Source organism: Triturus cristatus, chromosome 6 (assembly GCF_964204655.1).
Source record: "Triturus cristatus chromosome 6, aTriCri1.1, whole genome shotgun sequence".
In the NCBI taxonomy this organism is placed as follows: Eukaryota; Metazoa; Chordata; class Amphibia; order Caudata; family Salamandridae; genus Triturus; species Triturus cristatus.
In genome coordinates, this window is record NC_140589.1 from 286,792,266 (window position 1) to 286,811,762 (window position 19,497).

Consider the following 19,497-nt stretch of genomic DNA (forward strand, 5'->3'; position numbering starts at 1 on the left):
AATTACATAATTTACAGACCCCTCAGAGGATTAAGACCACAGTGGTCTAATCTACGGGAAAAAGATAAGTTTTCAGCTCCTTGCGGAAAACCGCCTACGAAGCCTCCAGCCGGAGCCCCCACAGGAGTTTGTTCCACTGCTGTGCCGCCAAGAAGCGAAAGGAGCAACCACCCATCCTTGCTCTCCTGATGATAGTTATACTAACCTGCCCCATCCCGCTAGATCTTAATTGACGGGTGGGGATATACGGAGTTAGAAGGTTGTGTAAGTAGGTGGGCCCCTTCCCCTGTAAGATCCGATGGCTAACACAGAGGGCCTTGAACAGGATTCGTTCCTTGATGGAAAGCCAATGCAAGGTGGCCAGAGCCTTCTTGGAGGGAGCTCACTTAGGCAGCATCAAAATCAAGCGAGCTGACGCGTTCTGGATACGTTTCAGCCTCTGAATGCATTTGACATTAGCTCCCAGGTAAAGGATATTCCCATAGTCCAGTCTTGATGTCACCAAGGCGGGGACAATGGTTTTCCTGGCTGTGGCAAGTAGCAAGTCCACGGTCTTCCCGAGTCCCGCAGGACTACAAAACATGTGCCCACCACTCATCTTGTGTGGTGCTCAAACAAGAGCTTGGTATCAAGCCACACCCCTAAATTCCTAACCTGTTCGCTAGGCGTGGGTGTAGGCCCCAGCGTCTGTGGCCACCAAGCCGATGTCCACACTGATGGTGCCTTACCTATGAACATCACCTCTGTTTTGTTTCCATTCAATTTAAGGCAGTTACTGGCCATCCAGGATGCCAATTCTTGCAGACATGTTGTAAAATTACTGGCTGCCCTCTCATCTGGTTCTGGAAGGGACACAACCAGTTGAGTGTCCTCAGCATAGGACACAACCTTGACCCCAAATGTTTCCGTAATCTCAGACACCGGCGTGACATAGAGATTAAATAGGGTTGGACTGAGAGTGGACCCCTGTGGCAACCCCTGTTTCAACTTGATGTTTTTTGACCAATGGGGTCCCTGCGCTACCTAAAAACTGCGGTCTTGCAGAAAGGATTCCATCCATTCCCAGGCCTTACCAACCACCCCTCCCTTTCTGAGACACTGTAGCAACGTGTGATGGGCTACGGTGTCAAATGCAGCACTTAAATCTAATAGAATTAAGGCCGCCGTCTGTCCCTCATCCACATATATCCAGATGGTCTCAATAGACAGGAGCAGAGCCGATTCGGTCGAAAAAGATGCTCGAAAGCCAGATTGGGTAGGGTGGAGAAGACTATGTTTACTAACATGTGCTGTCAGTTGGTTGTTAAATACCTTCTCTGCGATCTTCGCAAAATAAGGTAGAAGCGAGATAGGATGCAGATTGTCCAATTGATACATGCTGACATTGGGTTTCTTTTTCAAAGGGAGAACAACAGCCTCCTTCCATTTTTTAGGAACAATGCCTGTGCTAAAGGAAAGCTCTAAAAGATGTCTGATGTAGGGCTCGAGGGTCTTAATACTCCCTCTCAGCACCTTGGGCGATGCTGGGTCTTTGGGAGAGCCAGACTTAATGTTAGCAGCTATCTTGTTTAGGGTATCATAAGATGGAACAGTGAATGTATCAAGACATTCTGTCCTCATTATGTTACTGGGTAAGTCATTGTCCATGCACCCCTCCCGAGCCGCGACCTGGAAAGTGGAGTAAATCTTCTCTACCTTCTCTGCGAAGAAGTCTGCCACCCGATTGCAGGACTCCACTGAGCCTACCAAGGGTGCTTCAATATTAGACAAGGAGGATCTTTCCTTAAAGACAGTGAACAACGCCTTGACAGAGTTCTCCGCTATCTCTATCCTCTCCTTGTAGTAGGAAGCCCACGTCTTTCTACTTAGGGCATGATAGCCCTTGAGACTGGCTTCGTATTCAATAATTGTATGACAATAAACAATAAAAATGACACAAGTACTAAGGAGAGTACAGCTACATACACAAGGGATAGGGTAGAATTACAAGCAGCAGATGAGACAGATTTCCATCACACAGTGACAGATAATGACACATCATTAAATGTCTTCACAAAATTATTAATAGAATATGTTGACACAATGGAAGTTAGTGATTGTTTTGTTTGTATGAAATTACCAGCGTCAGTATCAGAAGGGGTCACATACCATCACATACCTTTCACATATGGTATATCATGTAGTGTAATAGCAAGCCTGTTTTATGCAACCGGGAAATTACAGTATTATTATTCAAACTTAAATTCAGTATTTTCAGAACTTCCTATTCGAGGGAAAATAATCCAGTACTTAGTGCTCAGAATGCACAGTTCATGGGTGAATTCTTCCTGATGATGTAGTCTATAGATTTAGTTAAAACACACAAAAACAATTTGACATGTATCACGAAGAAGAAAAGGTCTTTCTGAATTTAGTTGAAGAGAGAAGGCAGGAGTTCCAAAAGAAAGCTGTTCAACAGAAAACCCATGTTCCAACATGGGCTGAAAGGTAGGGAATTTATACTGCTGGCAAGGCTCATGCTGCGATGTCCCTGGACTTTGTAAAGAAAGGGAAGATCTGCATTCATAGACTAAGGACCGATTACAATAACATATTTATTAGTTCCAGTGAATGTGAACATAACTTTCTAATTTTGAGAGGTTGGGGACTAAAGGGGGGAACTGATTCAGTATTTCCTGGGATTTACTATGTGTGTGGTAATAATGCTTATTTTAAGCTCTCTGCACAATGGTATGGAAGCTGTTACCTGGGGATTGTATTTCCGAAAATCCACCATATAAAAAGCATCACTGGAAGCAATGAAAATTCTAAAGTACTAACACAAACAAAAAGGGCTAGTTTTTCAGAAATTGTACGTGATATATTTTGTGCAATAATACCTTCAGTGGGAGTCGTACTAAATTCATGCAACATGTGTCAGTTATCAACAGTAGTTGATCGTCTATAGACTGATACTGCTGAGGGATTCTTAATGATCAATTCAGAAATGGTTGCAATCAGATCAATGGTTTTGCAAAATTGTCTTGCACTTGATATCCTATCAGCAAAAGAGGGTGGAGTCTGTGGAATGTTGAACTTTCAACATTGCTGCACTTACATTCCTGACAAAAGTAAAAATATTACAGGGTACATCAAGAATATTACCAAATGTCATGAGATTGTGAAACCACTGGAGGTAGACAGCATGTGGGAAAGACTAACAAAAGGTGTAAAATCAATAGGGACCTGGTTTACTAATATAGGGAAAGGTCTTTTAGTTCAAATAATTTTGCCCCTAGTAGGCGTGACAATCATGGTATTAACAATAATGATTTGGTGCAAATGTAGTTCTTCTGTGCAAACCCTGGGCCTGAAAGACAGGTGGGCCACACCCAGGACCACACCCAGCACCTGCTTAGGAGCCTATTTAAACCACTCCCCTTAACTATTCAGTGCTTCGCCTCGTTGCTTCAACACTCTTACCTGGCTCCAGCTTTTCCGATCAGCATCTCCTCCTTGACAGCCTTGCATCAGCAATTTCCTGGCTTCCTGGTTTCGGGCTAAATCTCCGGTCCGACGTCTTCTTCCGTGTCGTGTTCCCTGAAATGAAGCGCACAGAGAAAACATGCTTTAAGGTATTTTTTGGAAGACAACTATCTCACGGTGAGTCTGCTTACATTAGAACTTGGAACATTTGTTTTAGAACATGGAACGTTGCTCTTTGAACTGCGCATATTATTAGAACTATATTTCTTGGACAGAAGGAAAACACTTCATCTTGAGTGTTACAGCGAGTTTTCCCATAGTACCCAGAAACTATTGACATTTATAAAACAAAGAAGATTGTGGTTTTTAAAAGTGTGAAAATAGTTATCGCAAAGCATAGTTAGCCTTAAGAATCACAACAGCACAGATGTGATTTTGACTACTATTACTTTATATGCAGTATTTTGTTCCTTTATGACAGAAGGTTGTTTTGGCAGCATTTGAACTTCTGTGCACTCAAGGCATCTGATCCTAAGCTGGGCATATAAGGATTCAGGTACCTATGCTGATGAACATAACTAAATGCTATCATGATTGTTAAACTTATTTGACAGTATGTTAATGATTGTATTGTTTATTGCAGATTGCATAAATCGACAAGTAGATTGTTAGATCAACCCAAAATTCTGTTGAAACCTACGTAATCTGTAGGTAAGAATTATTGGAGACTTTTGGTTACAAGTTTATGATAACTGTAAGAAGATACTGCCTCACAGATATACACATAGTTTATCTTCTGCGTTTTGTACTTAGGAGTCTAGTAGAAAACTCAAGCCACTATCCAGTTACATTCCTGTTTATTGTATCCTGTGAATACTCAAGCCCCCAGAAGCCCTGGTCCCCCTAAAAGAAGACCGCTGGAATCTTCTTGTTTCTCTGCTCTTGTCATCCCAACCACTTTTCCCCCCTGAGACTACCGGACTGATCCTAAGTTATAACTTGGTACCACGCTGCTTGTTTCTAGAGGGATTGGGGACCTGTCCTCTCATCATTCACATCGTCATCAAGGTGAAACAATCTGGAGCACAGGTGAGTGCCTCGTAACATTGCCTGTCCAATCAGAAATCCTAAATTTTGTGATATTGCAACTTTTGGGGGTGGTACATGAATCCCAAAAGGTATAACTAAGGTAGTTTAGTTAGTTGAGTGAGCATGATCCTGAGAGAATGCTGAGAGGGGAGATGCTGTCGGAGTTATTAATGATGCTGATGCTGTGAGATGCTGAAGAAGATTTGAATAGAGAATTACTTATCTAAAGGAAATAATTAGAAGAAGATTGCGGAAGAATCTCGAGGAGGAAGAGAGTGTCAGAGAGGGGTGTGGTGAGTCGTCGGTTCTAGAGAGGTCCACTATCCTGTCCTAATACCTGTCCGGAAGTCTTTGTCACCTGATCTTTCCCAGGGGACCCTTACTAGCCCTTTGGCCAGAGGGTTGGTCTTCACACCATCTGTGGTAACTATAAATTCATACATATCCTGATGTACTGCTGTCTCTATCCTCTCCTTTCTAAGCAACGTCAATCTATTTAAATTGCAAGAATACATGAATTGACTGATTCTTCCTTCCTGATGATTGATGGTGTCCATGGTGTATTTGAATGGTTCACTCACAATTCAAACTTTAGATAAAGGTTTTGAAAACTTCCCGAGTCTGTGATCATTATTATAGATGAATTATTTGTGAGAAAGGTAGGTGCATCATCACCATCAACTAGTTCCAACTAATTTGGTTCATCAACCAACTGGAAAGAAGTTATTGATCAAGTGATCAGTAATTACCCCCACGGTTAACCAAGGGAATTTGAGTGTATGAGAAATTGATGGGCCCAGGTGAATATATGGTATTGGAGTATATGTTATTGGTGTGCCGCTGGATTAAGGGGACCAGGTAGGGAACCCTAATACAAGGGGAAACGCGAAAGGGAAAGAATAAACAAACATACAGGATGCCAAAGGCCAACTGTCTACCAGCAATGTTGCCAGGCAATGTGATTTCCTTTTCACTTTGCTTATGTTGACCTGGAAGGACTCATCTGACTTTTGTGAGTGCCTACTCCCATCCAGAGTGTCCTGAGTTCCACTGGCCTGGTCTACACAGTCTGTGTCTTTATCTTTAGCAAAGGAATCTATACATCACTTACCCAGTTTCAGAATTCTCTGTGCTGAATACAGACCTTTTGGGAGATTTCTGACACAGGATCCCCAGGGCCTTACAGAGTCCCATCTCAGAGTTCTTGTAGATTCCCTAAACTTGTTCTCTATCTAGTACCTCCTTCTCAATCCTGGAATTTGTACCCCTGGACACATCTCAGGGAACTCATTCATTTCCTTGATACAGCCTAGCCATTTTTAGGTCGCGCCTTGGCAGCGCATGCTCGGGATATACTATTAATTGGTCTAAATCGGTGGTTTTCCCGCTATTGGGTACCGGCGAGGTGGGTGGCCCCAGTTGAGATGGAGGGATTTAGGTACCTGGGCATTTAGGCCACCTGGGACCATGGGAGGTTCCTGAAGAGGAACCTTGAACCCCAGCTGAAGCGGCTAATCACCGATGAGTGCCATTGACGCACCCTCCCACTGTCCCGCATGGGCAGGGCTGCTCTTTTTAAAATGATGGCTTTGCCGCACCTTTTGCATGTTCTCCAGAACACCTCATGATCAGTCCCCCAGCAGTTTTAAATCTAGTAGCTCAGGAGGTCAGAACGCTGTTGTGGCAGGGTGGTTCTCCCAGGATAGCTCTCCACAAATTACACAAAGGAGTGTATGATGGTGGCCTGGCGGTCCCAGATGTCAAGCTATATTACTGGGCCTCGCAGTTGTTGGTTATAAATGACTGGGTATACGCACACACTAACGAGCCAGCCTATAGAGTAGACAGAGCCGTCATGCCGGGAGGAGATTGTGAGCCGCTCTTGTACTCCCGAAAATCATGCAGGATTCGCTGGCGCATACTGCGGTGGTAGTGGCTTGCTGGAGCGAGGCAAGTAGATTCCTGGGTTGGCAGGAGAAACTGACCAATCGGACTTCACTGTGGGTAGGGGACTCACTGAGAGAGGAAGCCTCATTAATGGGCTTCAGAGGTTGGCAATTGATAGGTATTGAACGCCTGGGCGATGTGTGGAGGGGCGGGCCCCTCTCTCCTTTGAAGACCTACAACAGGAATATAACTTAAATCAGACCCAGAGATACCACAATTTGTGCCCTATGGGGGCATATGTAGCAAAGTACTCCAGTCCCCGACCAGTCTCCCTTAGAAGATAGACTGTAATAGATCCCATTCCTGGACAAGCTACCTCCACGATATACCACAAACTAATATACAACATACCAGACCCCCTGGTGACCTTGCGAGTGGCATGTATTGACGACCTTGGAAATATAAAAGATGAGGAGTGGCTGGAGGCAATACAGAGTCCAAGAAAAATTCAGGCTGGTACAGCTTAAGATACTCAATCGTTCCTACTATCCACGTACACTCCTACATAATGGGGTAGGGCACACACAGCACTATGCATAAGGGCATGCCAGCGGAAGGTACTTTCTTCCACATCTTATCGTAATGTTAGGGGGTTGCCCGGTTCTGGCAGAGAGTCACCGACGTAATGTCCAAAGTGTTTCTGACGTGACAGTTCCAATGGACGCTAAATGGGTTCTCTTGATGATCCGGGGAGACATTCATTGCCCCAGACACGCAGGTATATGGTTGGCCATTGCAGCGGGGCTCGCCAAGAATAACATTTTAAGGAGGTGGGAGGTGCCTCATTCACCATTGCTGGGAGAGTGGGAAAGAGACCTAGACTGGTGCCAACAAGCTGAAGAGACAGTATATAAAAGTAGGAGGTGCGCTAAAAAGTGGGAGAAAATATGGACACCATGGCATAAGGTGGGGAAAGGTGATATCCACCAGTCACACTCAGGTGGGGTGGGGGATGAGTCCGATTAATCATTTCTATGCTTATTGTTGGAGAATATGTCCTGTTGTGAATCTGTGCCCTTTGAACCACTGGAGGCAAACCGTCTCAAACCTCTCTCGAGTAATATTAATGTGATGATGAAACCTAACAGTGTACAAGCACATGGGATTTCTGTATTGTATGGTCATTTGAGCAATGTTAATAAAAAGATTTACATTAAAAAAAAGATACTGCCCAAAGTAAAGGGAAAAAAACAGTGTTAGGCATTAATGGAAGAACCTGGCTCCAAACATCATAGGCAGTCCATCTAAAAGAGGGGTGCCAGAAAGCATACTGTTCCCGAAACCTTTTGCTTCTCACAAAAACTATTCTTATCCTCATGCTGTGACACAAATAGAGAGGTAGCGTTGGAGCCTGTCAAGAAAGAATGGACTAGGAGAAATTCTGTCAAAATACATGAGAAGTATTACTGAGTTGTAAAAATACATTGAACAATTGCATCTGGAGGGAGCATATGACACATATCATAAAGCCTTGGAATCCCTTTGAGCTTCTGACTTCAGAGAAACTATGAGCCTTACACACAGTAAATAACAATGCTTTAGGGGAAACTTTTATAACAACTGAGTATTTTGGGATATCTGGACTATGTTTGTAGAGCAGCTACCCAAGTTCTACATTCTAAATATCTGGAAGAGACCTTAGTGTTGATGTGAAGCTGGTGGCGCTCCCAGGATAATGTGCAGTCAAACAGCTCATCCCATTACATGTGACCCTATTGCCACACTAAGAAGGATGGGGAGGGGAGCAATCCCTCAATGGGTATTAAACTGGCTGAACCATTGATCAGCAAAAACTTAAATTGCATAGGCACACTAAGAGGGAATACACCATACATGCCAGCCAGATTCAGCCAAATTCCCACAGGAGAGCCACTGGCGTCACTCCATGGTGTTGACAGTACCTATACTTTGGTACTGCATTGCATGCATCAGGAAATAGTGACATCACTGGGCCACCCAAAGTAGGGTAGATAGCTTTGACTCTTTTGTGAGGAACTACACCTGTTTGATAAAATTATCATGTGGTCATGTTATGCTTTTTAATAGGCTTGATAATACAGCCATGGACCGCTCTACCTATTGGGTCCACATGCATCCCCAATGGGAGAGCAGAGTACTGAAACAGAGAAGGTGTATATACACCATAGGATCCAGGAGTGTGCTGGCACACCCTGCGAACCGTGAATGGGGCAAGACATATCAAGCTATAGGGGCCTATTTATAAGGCCTGTGCACCGCCAGAGCATCAGTATTTGTGGCGTTCCAGTGGTGCACAGACTTAGCTATGTCTACAAGACTACGTTAAGCCACCTTGCATGGCTTTTCAGGGCCTTGTAGATATGGAGTAAGGCAAAGCAGCGCAAGTTGCTGCCTTGCTTTACTCTGTCATAGAGGCGGTCCATGGGAGTTGCTGTGGGTGTTCGTGTTCCCATTCAACACCCATGGACTTTGACACTGCCCCTGAGGCATCGCCAAAACCCTGTACCTCTGTTGAACAGGCGTAACAAGGAGACATATTGACATTTCTCTTAATTTCTTCTTCTTTCCACATGTGCTGTATTTTGCAGCACACATGGAATGAGGAAAACGCCTCTCATGATTGTTTTTGTGCAGGAAGGTGTCACTTCCTGAACAAAAACAATCTTACCAACAACGGGCCCGATTCACAGAACTAACTTAAGACAAAATCCTAAACTGTGTAAAGTTAGTCGATTTATGAAATAACAGTACATCAGCTGTGGAGGTTTGTTTGTTAGAAGCCCTGCACCACTGAAGTATTCTATGTGGCAGAAGGCTGGCATACTCCATGACCTTTCATAGCGTAGAATTACTTCACCAGTGACAGTTCTGTGAATGGGTAACAAATCACCCCAAAGACAAAAAATGCTATGGTAAAAATGTATATATGTGTTAGTTTGCAGTGTATGCCAGTGTGTGGATCTGTACTGTTGTCTTTCCTAGAAAAATATTGTCATGAGTGTTTATAATTGTAAATAAAGATATTTGACTTTGGAAGATTCAGTAATGGTGTTGGTACTCCACATTGAAAAATGGAAGGTTAAACTGCATTTAAAACAAACATTCTAACATATGTGATTGTATTTGCCTAAATCTGGGAATGTTGGCATTGATAAACTTACTTCATTACGAAGGTGGAATTGTGGAGCATTTTATAGCCATCCAAATTTATTGGAACTCAGGTTTGGGTCCAAAAGACCACATTTCAGAAATGTGTTTTTCCAGTAACATGAAGAAGGTTAACTGCATTATACATCACAGCTCACACGTAGACGAAAACTCTTTTTAGAGCATACACTACTTTAAGGATGCATCCCAATGAATGATATCATCAAACCTAATAAGCATGCTACCCTGACATGGGTGCATTATAAATGTGTACACAGAGGCACTGGCTTCCAAGACTGGCTAATTAAGATGTGAGCAGCGATGCTTTCACAATCTGTCAGCAGCTGTCAAACCAGAGGACAACACATTTGACAAGATGGTTCACCTTGGTGGGCTGCAATATTAGCTGGTGTAAAGAAGCTGTTTACATCCTATGTGCATGACTCCAGTTAACCTTACATTAAGCAGGCTTTTTCCGGGGTAATGACTACTGCTGGTAGCAAGCAGTCCATCACTTTGACTGTTTGCACAACACAGAATAACAACATGTAAATCTGAGAAATGGAGATGAATTCAGCTGCTGAGCACAAGCTCTTTACCTATTGCGTTTGAGTCATTTCCAGGGGCTGGCCAGCACACACATTATTGGATCAGTTTAGTCTTGCATCAGGACCACGGTACTGCGATGCATATAAATGAAGAGATAGCTTTCGGAGCTGTCATCAGGCCCAAGCAATAATCTGCGTGTCACCGCTTTTCAGAGACCATAATGGTGATTATCATTCTGTTCGTGTTTTGTAAAGCGTGAAAACACCTCATCATTTCTACACTCATAAATTCCCCTGTGTTGCAGACACAGTTCACAAAGCAAAGATAAGATGTAGTGCGTGACTTTTGTATGTAAATATGGGTAACTGTTACCTGTTAAAATTGTCTATAAAAGCAAGCGTTTATTTGAACTTCAAAACACTATAATTGAGGATAAGGTGGTTTTAAAGAGAGAAATTAAGAATTTATGCAGGATTTTACCCGTGAGTGCGGAGGATGCTCATATCTTTTTTATTTTCCCTATCCCGTCATCTGTTGACTTCCTCCCACCCCGCCCTACTACCGCCTCACCGCTCTTACCTGCACCGGCCGCACCTGAAGGCACCATTGGAAAGGAGATATTCTCCCCATGGTGCACCTCCCTGAGGAGTTGCTGCTCATCCTGACACCGCATATGGACCTAATCCCCTTTAAGGGGAATTGTACATTTTAACATGTTCCTTTCCCTGAGCAAGAGGAGGTCAATTGGGCCCCAGGTCTCCCTGATTGCAAACCCCTCAAGGGAAGACATGGGCATGAACATAGGTGATGGACTGCCCATACAGCCTCACACAAAACCATGATTAGTATCGCAGCCCTTTTATAATATCTCTGTTTACAGTTTATCTTAACAGGATATGGACTATAGAATCATACGATAAATGCATTGATTGCCTCCAGAGTTCATTATGTCTGGAACAACACCTTATTATGGGCGAAATCCCAATACGTGTAAATTACACCCTCCCCTCCCGTGGATGGACATAGACTTCTAAATACAACATCAGTTAATATGACTGTGTCTGTTTCGAATCAAGTGCATACATCTAAATAACACATGTCAAGTGAATCCAATATTTCAACATAGTTTTCAATTCAACATCTCCCAACACATATTCATCAGTGAGCCCTGAATGGGCTTGCATACAGCTGTACGAAGATATATCATGAAAAAGGGGAGAATTACTAATCATGTTATCAATAAAGAAATTAAAAAAAATTGATCAGAAAAAACCCAATTCATCCTAAAGAAAGAAAAGAGAAAGAGGGGGAATTTATAATATTTTGATTCAGAATCTCACTTTATTGTGTCCTCCATCGGACTGGGAAGTATTTTGTTTCCCTATGGATCCCAAAGGGTTGATGGGTATAAATGTTCTGCCCTGCATTTCATGTCATAATGTTCTCATCAGATATGTGTCCTAAAGTTCCCTCTTGTTTCCTATTTAACCAATATAGGACCGTAGGTCCTCCACTATTTAGACTCCATGGCATACGGGTCTTCAACTCGACTATGTATTGTGATTCCAGTTATCTGAGGGATTTTACCCTATCACCTCCTCTTTCCTTGTGTGGAACTTAATCAATGCATAAGACTCACAATAGATCACTTCTGTCTTGATGAGCTTCAGGAAAATGCCTTGATACTGGGTATGTGTGATCATTGTTCAACATTGCCCAGGCATGCTCCAATGCCCGCTTCTTAGCAGGGTGGAAGGTACTCCCAATATCGCATGGGCATACCAGGCAATATACAACAAAATTTGAGTTACAATTCAGAAGTTTCAGTATCTTCATTCACTCCTTTTCTCTGGGAAGCTCAAAATCCTTCATCTTCATACTGGTTTCTACAGGCCTTACACCTGGTACATGGGAAAACCGCTGCTTCTACTGGTTTTATCATTGTTTTCTCTGTGTAATGGCTGTGTACTAACAGATCTTTTAATAAAATACTTGTATAGGTTATGTCAGGCATCTCTCGTGACACTTTTCCTAGGATAGTATCTGCCTATAATAGGCCCCAGTGATTTGGATGAGCCCTCGGCCTTGCCCGACACCTCTGAAAAGTTTAGTATCATTCTTGTAATGGTCTCCTCATCCTTTTCCCTATTCTTGGGGGTTAATAAATCCTGTTTATATTTCTCTTGGACTTTATGGGCTGCTTCCCTCAGAAGAGTAGCCCCTCTCATAAAATCTGTTGCACGCCTCTCTTTCTGCTTCTCTGAAATCATTAGGCAGGGAACAGTTATGTTTCAAACTCAGAAGCTTTCCACAGGGAATGTTATATACCAGTCTAAGCGGATGTTGACTGTCAGGATGTAGAACTGCATTACCAGCTGTTGGCTTTCTATGTAGCTTGGTGCACAGTTTGCTATCCTTTATAAAGACCCATTGATCTAAAAATGTATTTCTGTTTTACTCATCTGACTAGTAAACCTAAGATCTAATTCATTTTCATTGAGGGTTGCAATATAGTTTTCAGCTTCCTCCTAGTTGCCTCACCAGATAATGAAAAGGTCATCAAGATACCTGGGCCACAGGGCCACCTTTTCCACCCATTGTTCATTGTGCTCCACCCAGGCCACGTTCTTCTCCCACCAGGCTACGATAAGGTTTGCATAACTGGGGGGGAAGCACATGCCCATAGGAGATCAATTGCAACAACATGATCTTATTTTCTTGATACTTGGTTGACCTGCTTTTTAAAAAGAAGCCTAATGCCAATAAAGCATGATGATGTTGTTTACATGTGTATAGGTTTGCAATGCCCATTGCAATCAGGATAAAATCTTCCTCCCACTGTATATTTTGTACAGTCCTTATAAAATCTGTTGTGTCCTGGATATAGGAGCTTAAATCTGTCCCAAAAGGGAACAAACTAGAATCTACATATATCTATGTCTGTTCCAGAAGACTCCCCTTTGAGGATACTGTTGGGCGTCCCGGGGGTTTGCCACAATTCTTATGGATTTACGATATGTGATAAGAGGTTGGTAATATTGGATAATTCAGTTTGAGGAATTGATTTCCTTCTTCACCCAAAACCCCTTTGTCTCTCCAACTTCCTATTGAATAATTCTTCTTCAACACTGGCATTATACTTCCCCCTTATGATAGGTACATAACTGTCTAAATCCCTAAGGAGTCGTAATGCTTCTTCTTGGTAAGCTGCCTTGTCAAATAGCACTATGTTTCTGCCTTTATCTGAAGGTTTAATAACTAGTGAAGTGTCCTTTTTCAGAGATGTGATGACTTCCCATTGTTTTTTAGCGAGATTATACTTTGTCTTGGATTTTTTAGGATTTGTCTTCATCCTGAATGTGTCCAATTCTCTAGTGATGGTACTGTGAAAGCAGTCAATGTAATCAAATGGCATTTTAGGTACAAATAGAGACTTGGCTTTGAATGCGCTCTTACTGCCCTGTTGTTGTATTTCTGCCGGGCCCAAGAGTTGAATTACTCTCTCCTCCTTTTGGTCAGCCACTGATGAAGGCAGTTCCTGCCATTCATGTAGAGCTTCTAGGGTTTCTAGGTCATTCCCAGTCAATATATCAGTAGATGTTCCTGCAATGATTCCTTTTCTTTCGTTATTTTTTGGATGTTGTTTGAACATCTTACTTGTTCTGATGAATCGATACAAATCACTACATGTCTGAGTATTGTCCCATCATGTAGTGGGACAAAACATAAGTCCTTTTTGTAGTACCATGGTTTCTGCCGTTGAAAGAGCATAATTAGATAAATTGACCACCGTCCAATTTTCCTGACCTACTTGCGGTAACCCCTCTTTTGCTCCTGGTTACTGGTCACTGTATGATTTACTTCCTTTTGACCCTCGTCTGATTTTGTGCTTCTCTGTACTGGAGGGCATGATCTTTGGTGAAATTTTCACCATGATTCCTTGATTAATTGATATTCCTGGGGAAAACTTACTTCTCTACTTGTATTTGATCTTGGTGCCCCCTACTTGTCTCTGCTTCCGACAAATCTGAGTCTACTTCTGATTATAAAAGTACTCTTACATTGGTTGATCTCAGATATTTGGTTTCTTGCAATATCTTATGTGGGGCATCATATTTTTTCACGAATGTCAATACTCTTCTTGATTCGTAATCGCTCTGATGACATGCAAACTTACTTTGCTTGTGTTGTTTTATTTTGTTATCAGCTGTATCTTCATTTATTGTCTGAGGCGCTCTGCTAGTTCCTCATCTGCATCCTGTGTTATAGTGTCTTCCAATATCTGGTTCTCCTCCAACAATTTGTTTCTGAACTCTTTGCACATTTTACTAGAATTTCCAAAATGCCTTTAGATGATTGTGCAGTAAATTCCGCTCATTCTCTCAAAAGGTTAGGGTCTGGATTTTCATAAAATGGAATGGCATAGATTTGTAATCCCCTAGGGATTTTAAATACATCCAGGTATCACTGTAATGACGCTGCTTTCCACCATATTCAAATTTCTTTTTTGTATGTCCATTCTAAATTCAAAAAATATCCTCTTAAACTGTTGGCGCAACTTCTGCTCTGCCTGCACTTCAGTGTGCTCTGCTGCTTGATGCAGCACTACCATATCGTGAATCAGCTGCCTCTGATCGTTAAGAATTGCTGAACATATTTTGCCTCATTTGCAAGCTTTTTGATAAATGTTATTTCAAGTTCAATACAGTCAATCCTCAGCTTGCAGCCTTACTGTCATCTTTTAAACTTCTATGGGTACAACAATCGTGGAAACCGGGGCAGTCCTCTCATCGGCTGTGGGTCCTCCGACTCGTCTTCTGTGTCCCGGCAGTGTTCCCACAACTGCACTGTGTGTGTATTTATATATATATATATTCACTTAAAAAACCATAGGTTTCACACATGTTATAGTTAGCTGGACATTTCACTCGTAAAAAAACAATGAAATTCCCCTGTTATAGTTAGTTCAGCTAACTATAACTCGCGCGCCCGCAATCCACTGCTGATGACGTCACATATTACATCACTCATGACATGGTCAGTGACATCACTCATGACATCACTGATGACATCTCAAATGACATCAATGACGACATCACTGATGATGTCATCCATGTGAAAAATTAGCACAACTTCTCACACCCTAATATAAACTTTGATACACCGACTCAAAATTTAAGAGTTCCATTCTGAAAACCATACATACTGCAATACCAATAGCTACATACCCACTTTTTAACTCTTAGGTCTACATACAACTGCACTCATTCACCTGTACAGTCAATCATACTTACAGCCACTCCATACAACTGTATCATAATCATTTATACACCTATATAGACACTTACACACTACCAATCATGCATAGAGGTACTCTCAGACCTACTCAATCATGCAAATAATCACACTCCCATTTACTCACCTATGTGGTTATACACACTCAAGTAAACTGAGTCATAAAAAAGTACCACATTCTTACCCTCTTATAGAATCATTCATACAAGCACACACTCATCCATACAGTCACTTTCACAATCACACACTCTCATATCTACTCAATTATATACTGTTACACGCACATATACTGCCTTTTACATATGTAGTTAGTCACAAATGTACTACTGAGATATACATTCAATCCCTAACACACCCATACATACACTCACTCAACCATACAGTCCATCACAGATGCACTCTTAAAATCATGCACCCATATAATCACCCACTCACACATTTATGCATAGAGTCACACACACCCTACCCACACAAACACTTAGGCACCCATACAGATACTTAGACAACCAATCAATAACCCATATAGTCACTCATATAGCTATTCACAAAACCATGCAGCCACTTATACACCACCAACAGACACATACAGACATTCACACAGTTTAGTCACTAGTCTGCAATAAGATACATTTAATGACTCACTTAAAGAGTCAGTTACGCACCTAGAAAATCATCCATTCACACACTTATACACCCACTCATTCTTCAACTGGCCTTTCCCTATATATATTAAACATATTAAAATTGGTCGGAAACACATATTCACTGGATGAGGTCATCAGTGATGTCATCAGTGATGTCATTTGAGATGTCATCAGTGATGTCATGAGTGATGTCACTGACCATGTCATGAGTGATGTAATATGTGACGTCATCAGCAGTGGATTGCGGGCGCGCGAGTTATAGTTAGCTGAACTAACTATAACGGGGGAATTTCATTGGTTTTTTACGAGTGAAATGTCCAGCTAACTATAACATGTGTGAAACCTATGGTTTTTTTCAGTGAATATATATATATATATATATATATATATATATATATATATATATATATATATATATATATATCATTATATCACTCAGTGGCGATTTCACCATGTAGTTATAGTTAGGTCAGACATTCCATAGGGAGAACGTTTTTTGTTTCACTGATAACTTTAGGGCAGTTTGACAAATTGTCTCAAAACTTTCCAAAACAAGTTCATCTGCCTCAGCTTTTTCCTGAAAAGTTTCGGGGGGGGGGGGGGCTGTCAAAGAGGGACCATGGAAAAGGGAGGGGACCGATTTGGCAGAAATCTAGATGTTTAGCCAGAAAACTTGCTTTTTATGGTTTGATGTAAATCTGCTCAGCAGTTTTTGCAAAATGAAGGTAAAAAATAGAGTTAAAAAAATAGAGATATTTGAATGGTTGGGTTCATAGGAGTCTCGCAGGACCAGAAATTAAAAAGAAATTGAGCATTCTGATTGGCAGAGAGGGAGCAAGTGATATGGTTGGCTGAATGCATCATGAATAGGAATGCTCTAGCCGTCACTATAGGACACAGATATTTGGTCTACATTACATGAAAATTGAAAAGATAAAACATATAAGGAAGCAGGTTTGGTATAACCTGAACACCTGAGCCTTGTGGGTTTGGTTAAATTGAAAAGACCCTTTAGTGTCGTCACAATCCTGCGGAACTCTCGCAGCGGCAGCACGGCCCCAGTGGTCCCGCTAGAGCACTGTGATACCAAAACAATAGAACTAAAGTCAAAAGTCTTTACCTGTGCATAGAGACAAGTCCCTCACCACAGCCACTCCACATTATATGGGAAAGATGTACTGAGCTGTTCATGGAGAGGCTAGTCCATCAGTGTCCTTACTACAAGCAGCCTTCATTCAGAACCGTATTCTTTGAGGGTAGGCAATCCCTTGGGAGCAATCAATGAAATGTGAGTAGCTGCACACCTACAATGCACATAGCAAACACAACAAGATAATGGATGGAATGCTGAAACTTTTCAACCACTCACTTCCAGTCACAGATCTGGGTTTAATCCATTGTTCTTTTGCTCACTTTACCACCCAAGTTTGACCACGACCCAGAGAGAATAAAAAAGATGTGATTAGATATATCACTACGTACAGTGAAGGAAACAATAGGGTCTTCCATTCACTTCGTAAATATTGGGACATATTGACTTTAGATAAAGAAATTGCCCAATTTCTAGACAACAAGCCTAAAATGGTGTATAAAAAAGCACCAACACTTAGAAATCTTCTGAGTCCTAGTGATACATGTCAATATGAAGTGCATATAAGAACACATACAGAATCAACTCTTTCATTAACTACAATACGAGCCACTGTATATACACAATGACTTGTATTTGTAAAAAAATATATGTGGGTTCATCTATGAGAAAACTGAAGATTAGATGGATGGAACATCTTAGAGCCATCAAAAACTGCGATCCTAAATATCCAATGGCAGTACATTTCAAACATAAACATAAACTGACTGAATTAAAAGATATCCAATTCATGGGTATTGAACAAGTTAATATTGATAGAAGAGGTGGAGACTTAGAAGCAAAATTAAGATCAAGATAAACCTATTGGATTAATAGATTACGAGCAGTACAATATGGGTTGAATATGGATCGTGAAATATATACATTATTAAGTTAACTCGGTCCTTAATAAGTAGGATATATATACAGCATGTCGGTAATATCTCAATATCTTAATTAAATCTTCTTTGCGACTCTGTATGTCACATGTAGGAATGAATAAGAGAAATACATATGTATACTTATTGATATTTAAGATGATCATAATTGGGACTCTAAGTTACTTCCCATAGATCACGACCTCCTGCTACAATACAATTAAGAAGTTGAGAATAGGTACAGTGACTTGAGCAGGCAGCTTTGATGTTGATTCTAATAAACAACAATTATTGAGTATTCTAATTTTGGGTACGTTCTTTCATTAAAATGGTCTGAGTAAATAATACATTTTGGGTTTCAATTAGATGGAGGAGGAATTAACAAATGTAATTAATTACTTACCTAATAGATTTAATACTAGTTGTTCAAGAGGTTTTTTATAATAGATCGTATGCATATTTGATTTTTACTTTGGTTAATTTTTGTTGTCCTAAATTTTAGATTATGACTAAGGACTTATGAATAAGTTGCGTAATATTATAGAATTGTGTGGTAGGAAAACTATTATAAGATGCAACTTTTATATAGTTCTAGATAGCACAACACATAAGAACGATCAAGTTCCAATGCTAGCTATCCAGGGTTCGATTCTCGGCTGAGATACTTAGAAGATGCATGGGTGTGGATAATTATCAAGATACCATGTATTTATGCCTTAGGCTTCATCTATTGTAACCTTTTTATGTTGAACTATATATATTTCTAATTTATCACCATTATTATAATACTAGTTCTAGGGTAGAAACAGATATCTATTGAAAGACTGACCACATTGACTTACAAGATAGCTCAGAGCAGTAAAACACGGAATCTCAATAGAGTTATCATTGGAGGTTCGTGTTTGTGATGAGAAAAGAATTCAACTAAATATTTTTTCTTTTTATAAATCCCTTAATTTTGCTACATGTAGTACTCTACTTTTATTTTTTATTTTAATATAATTTCAGATTTTGTTCTAAATAAATGTTGAACATTATTAAGGAGAAGAACTCATGTTGATTTGGCAACGACGCATCTTGAGTCTGTTAACATTTAAACAAACTTTCCCGCCAAATTACGCTAATTGATTGACTAAGGGGGAGTATATAAAGTGGCAGTTGACACTAATGTTTTGTCTGCGGTACGGGCTGAGGAAAAGGTTAGACGATCGTCGAAAGGTTGAGAGGTAAGAAGAATTCTCTAGCATTGGGACTCTAATTTTGTTGAACTTAGACATAAAGTGTAGTCATTCCTCTGTCAATTTGACTTTACAATACTGACAGGTCCTGTCCTAGTTCGTAAATACTTTTCACAGCTATTCTCAGAGTCAACTGT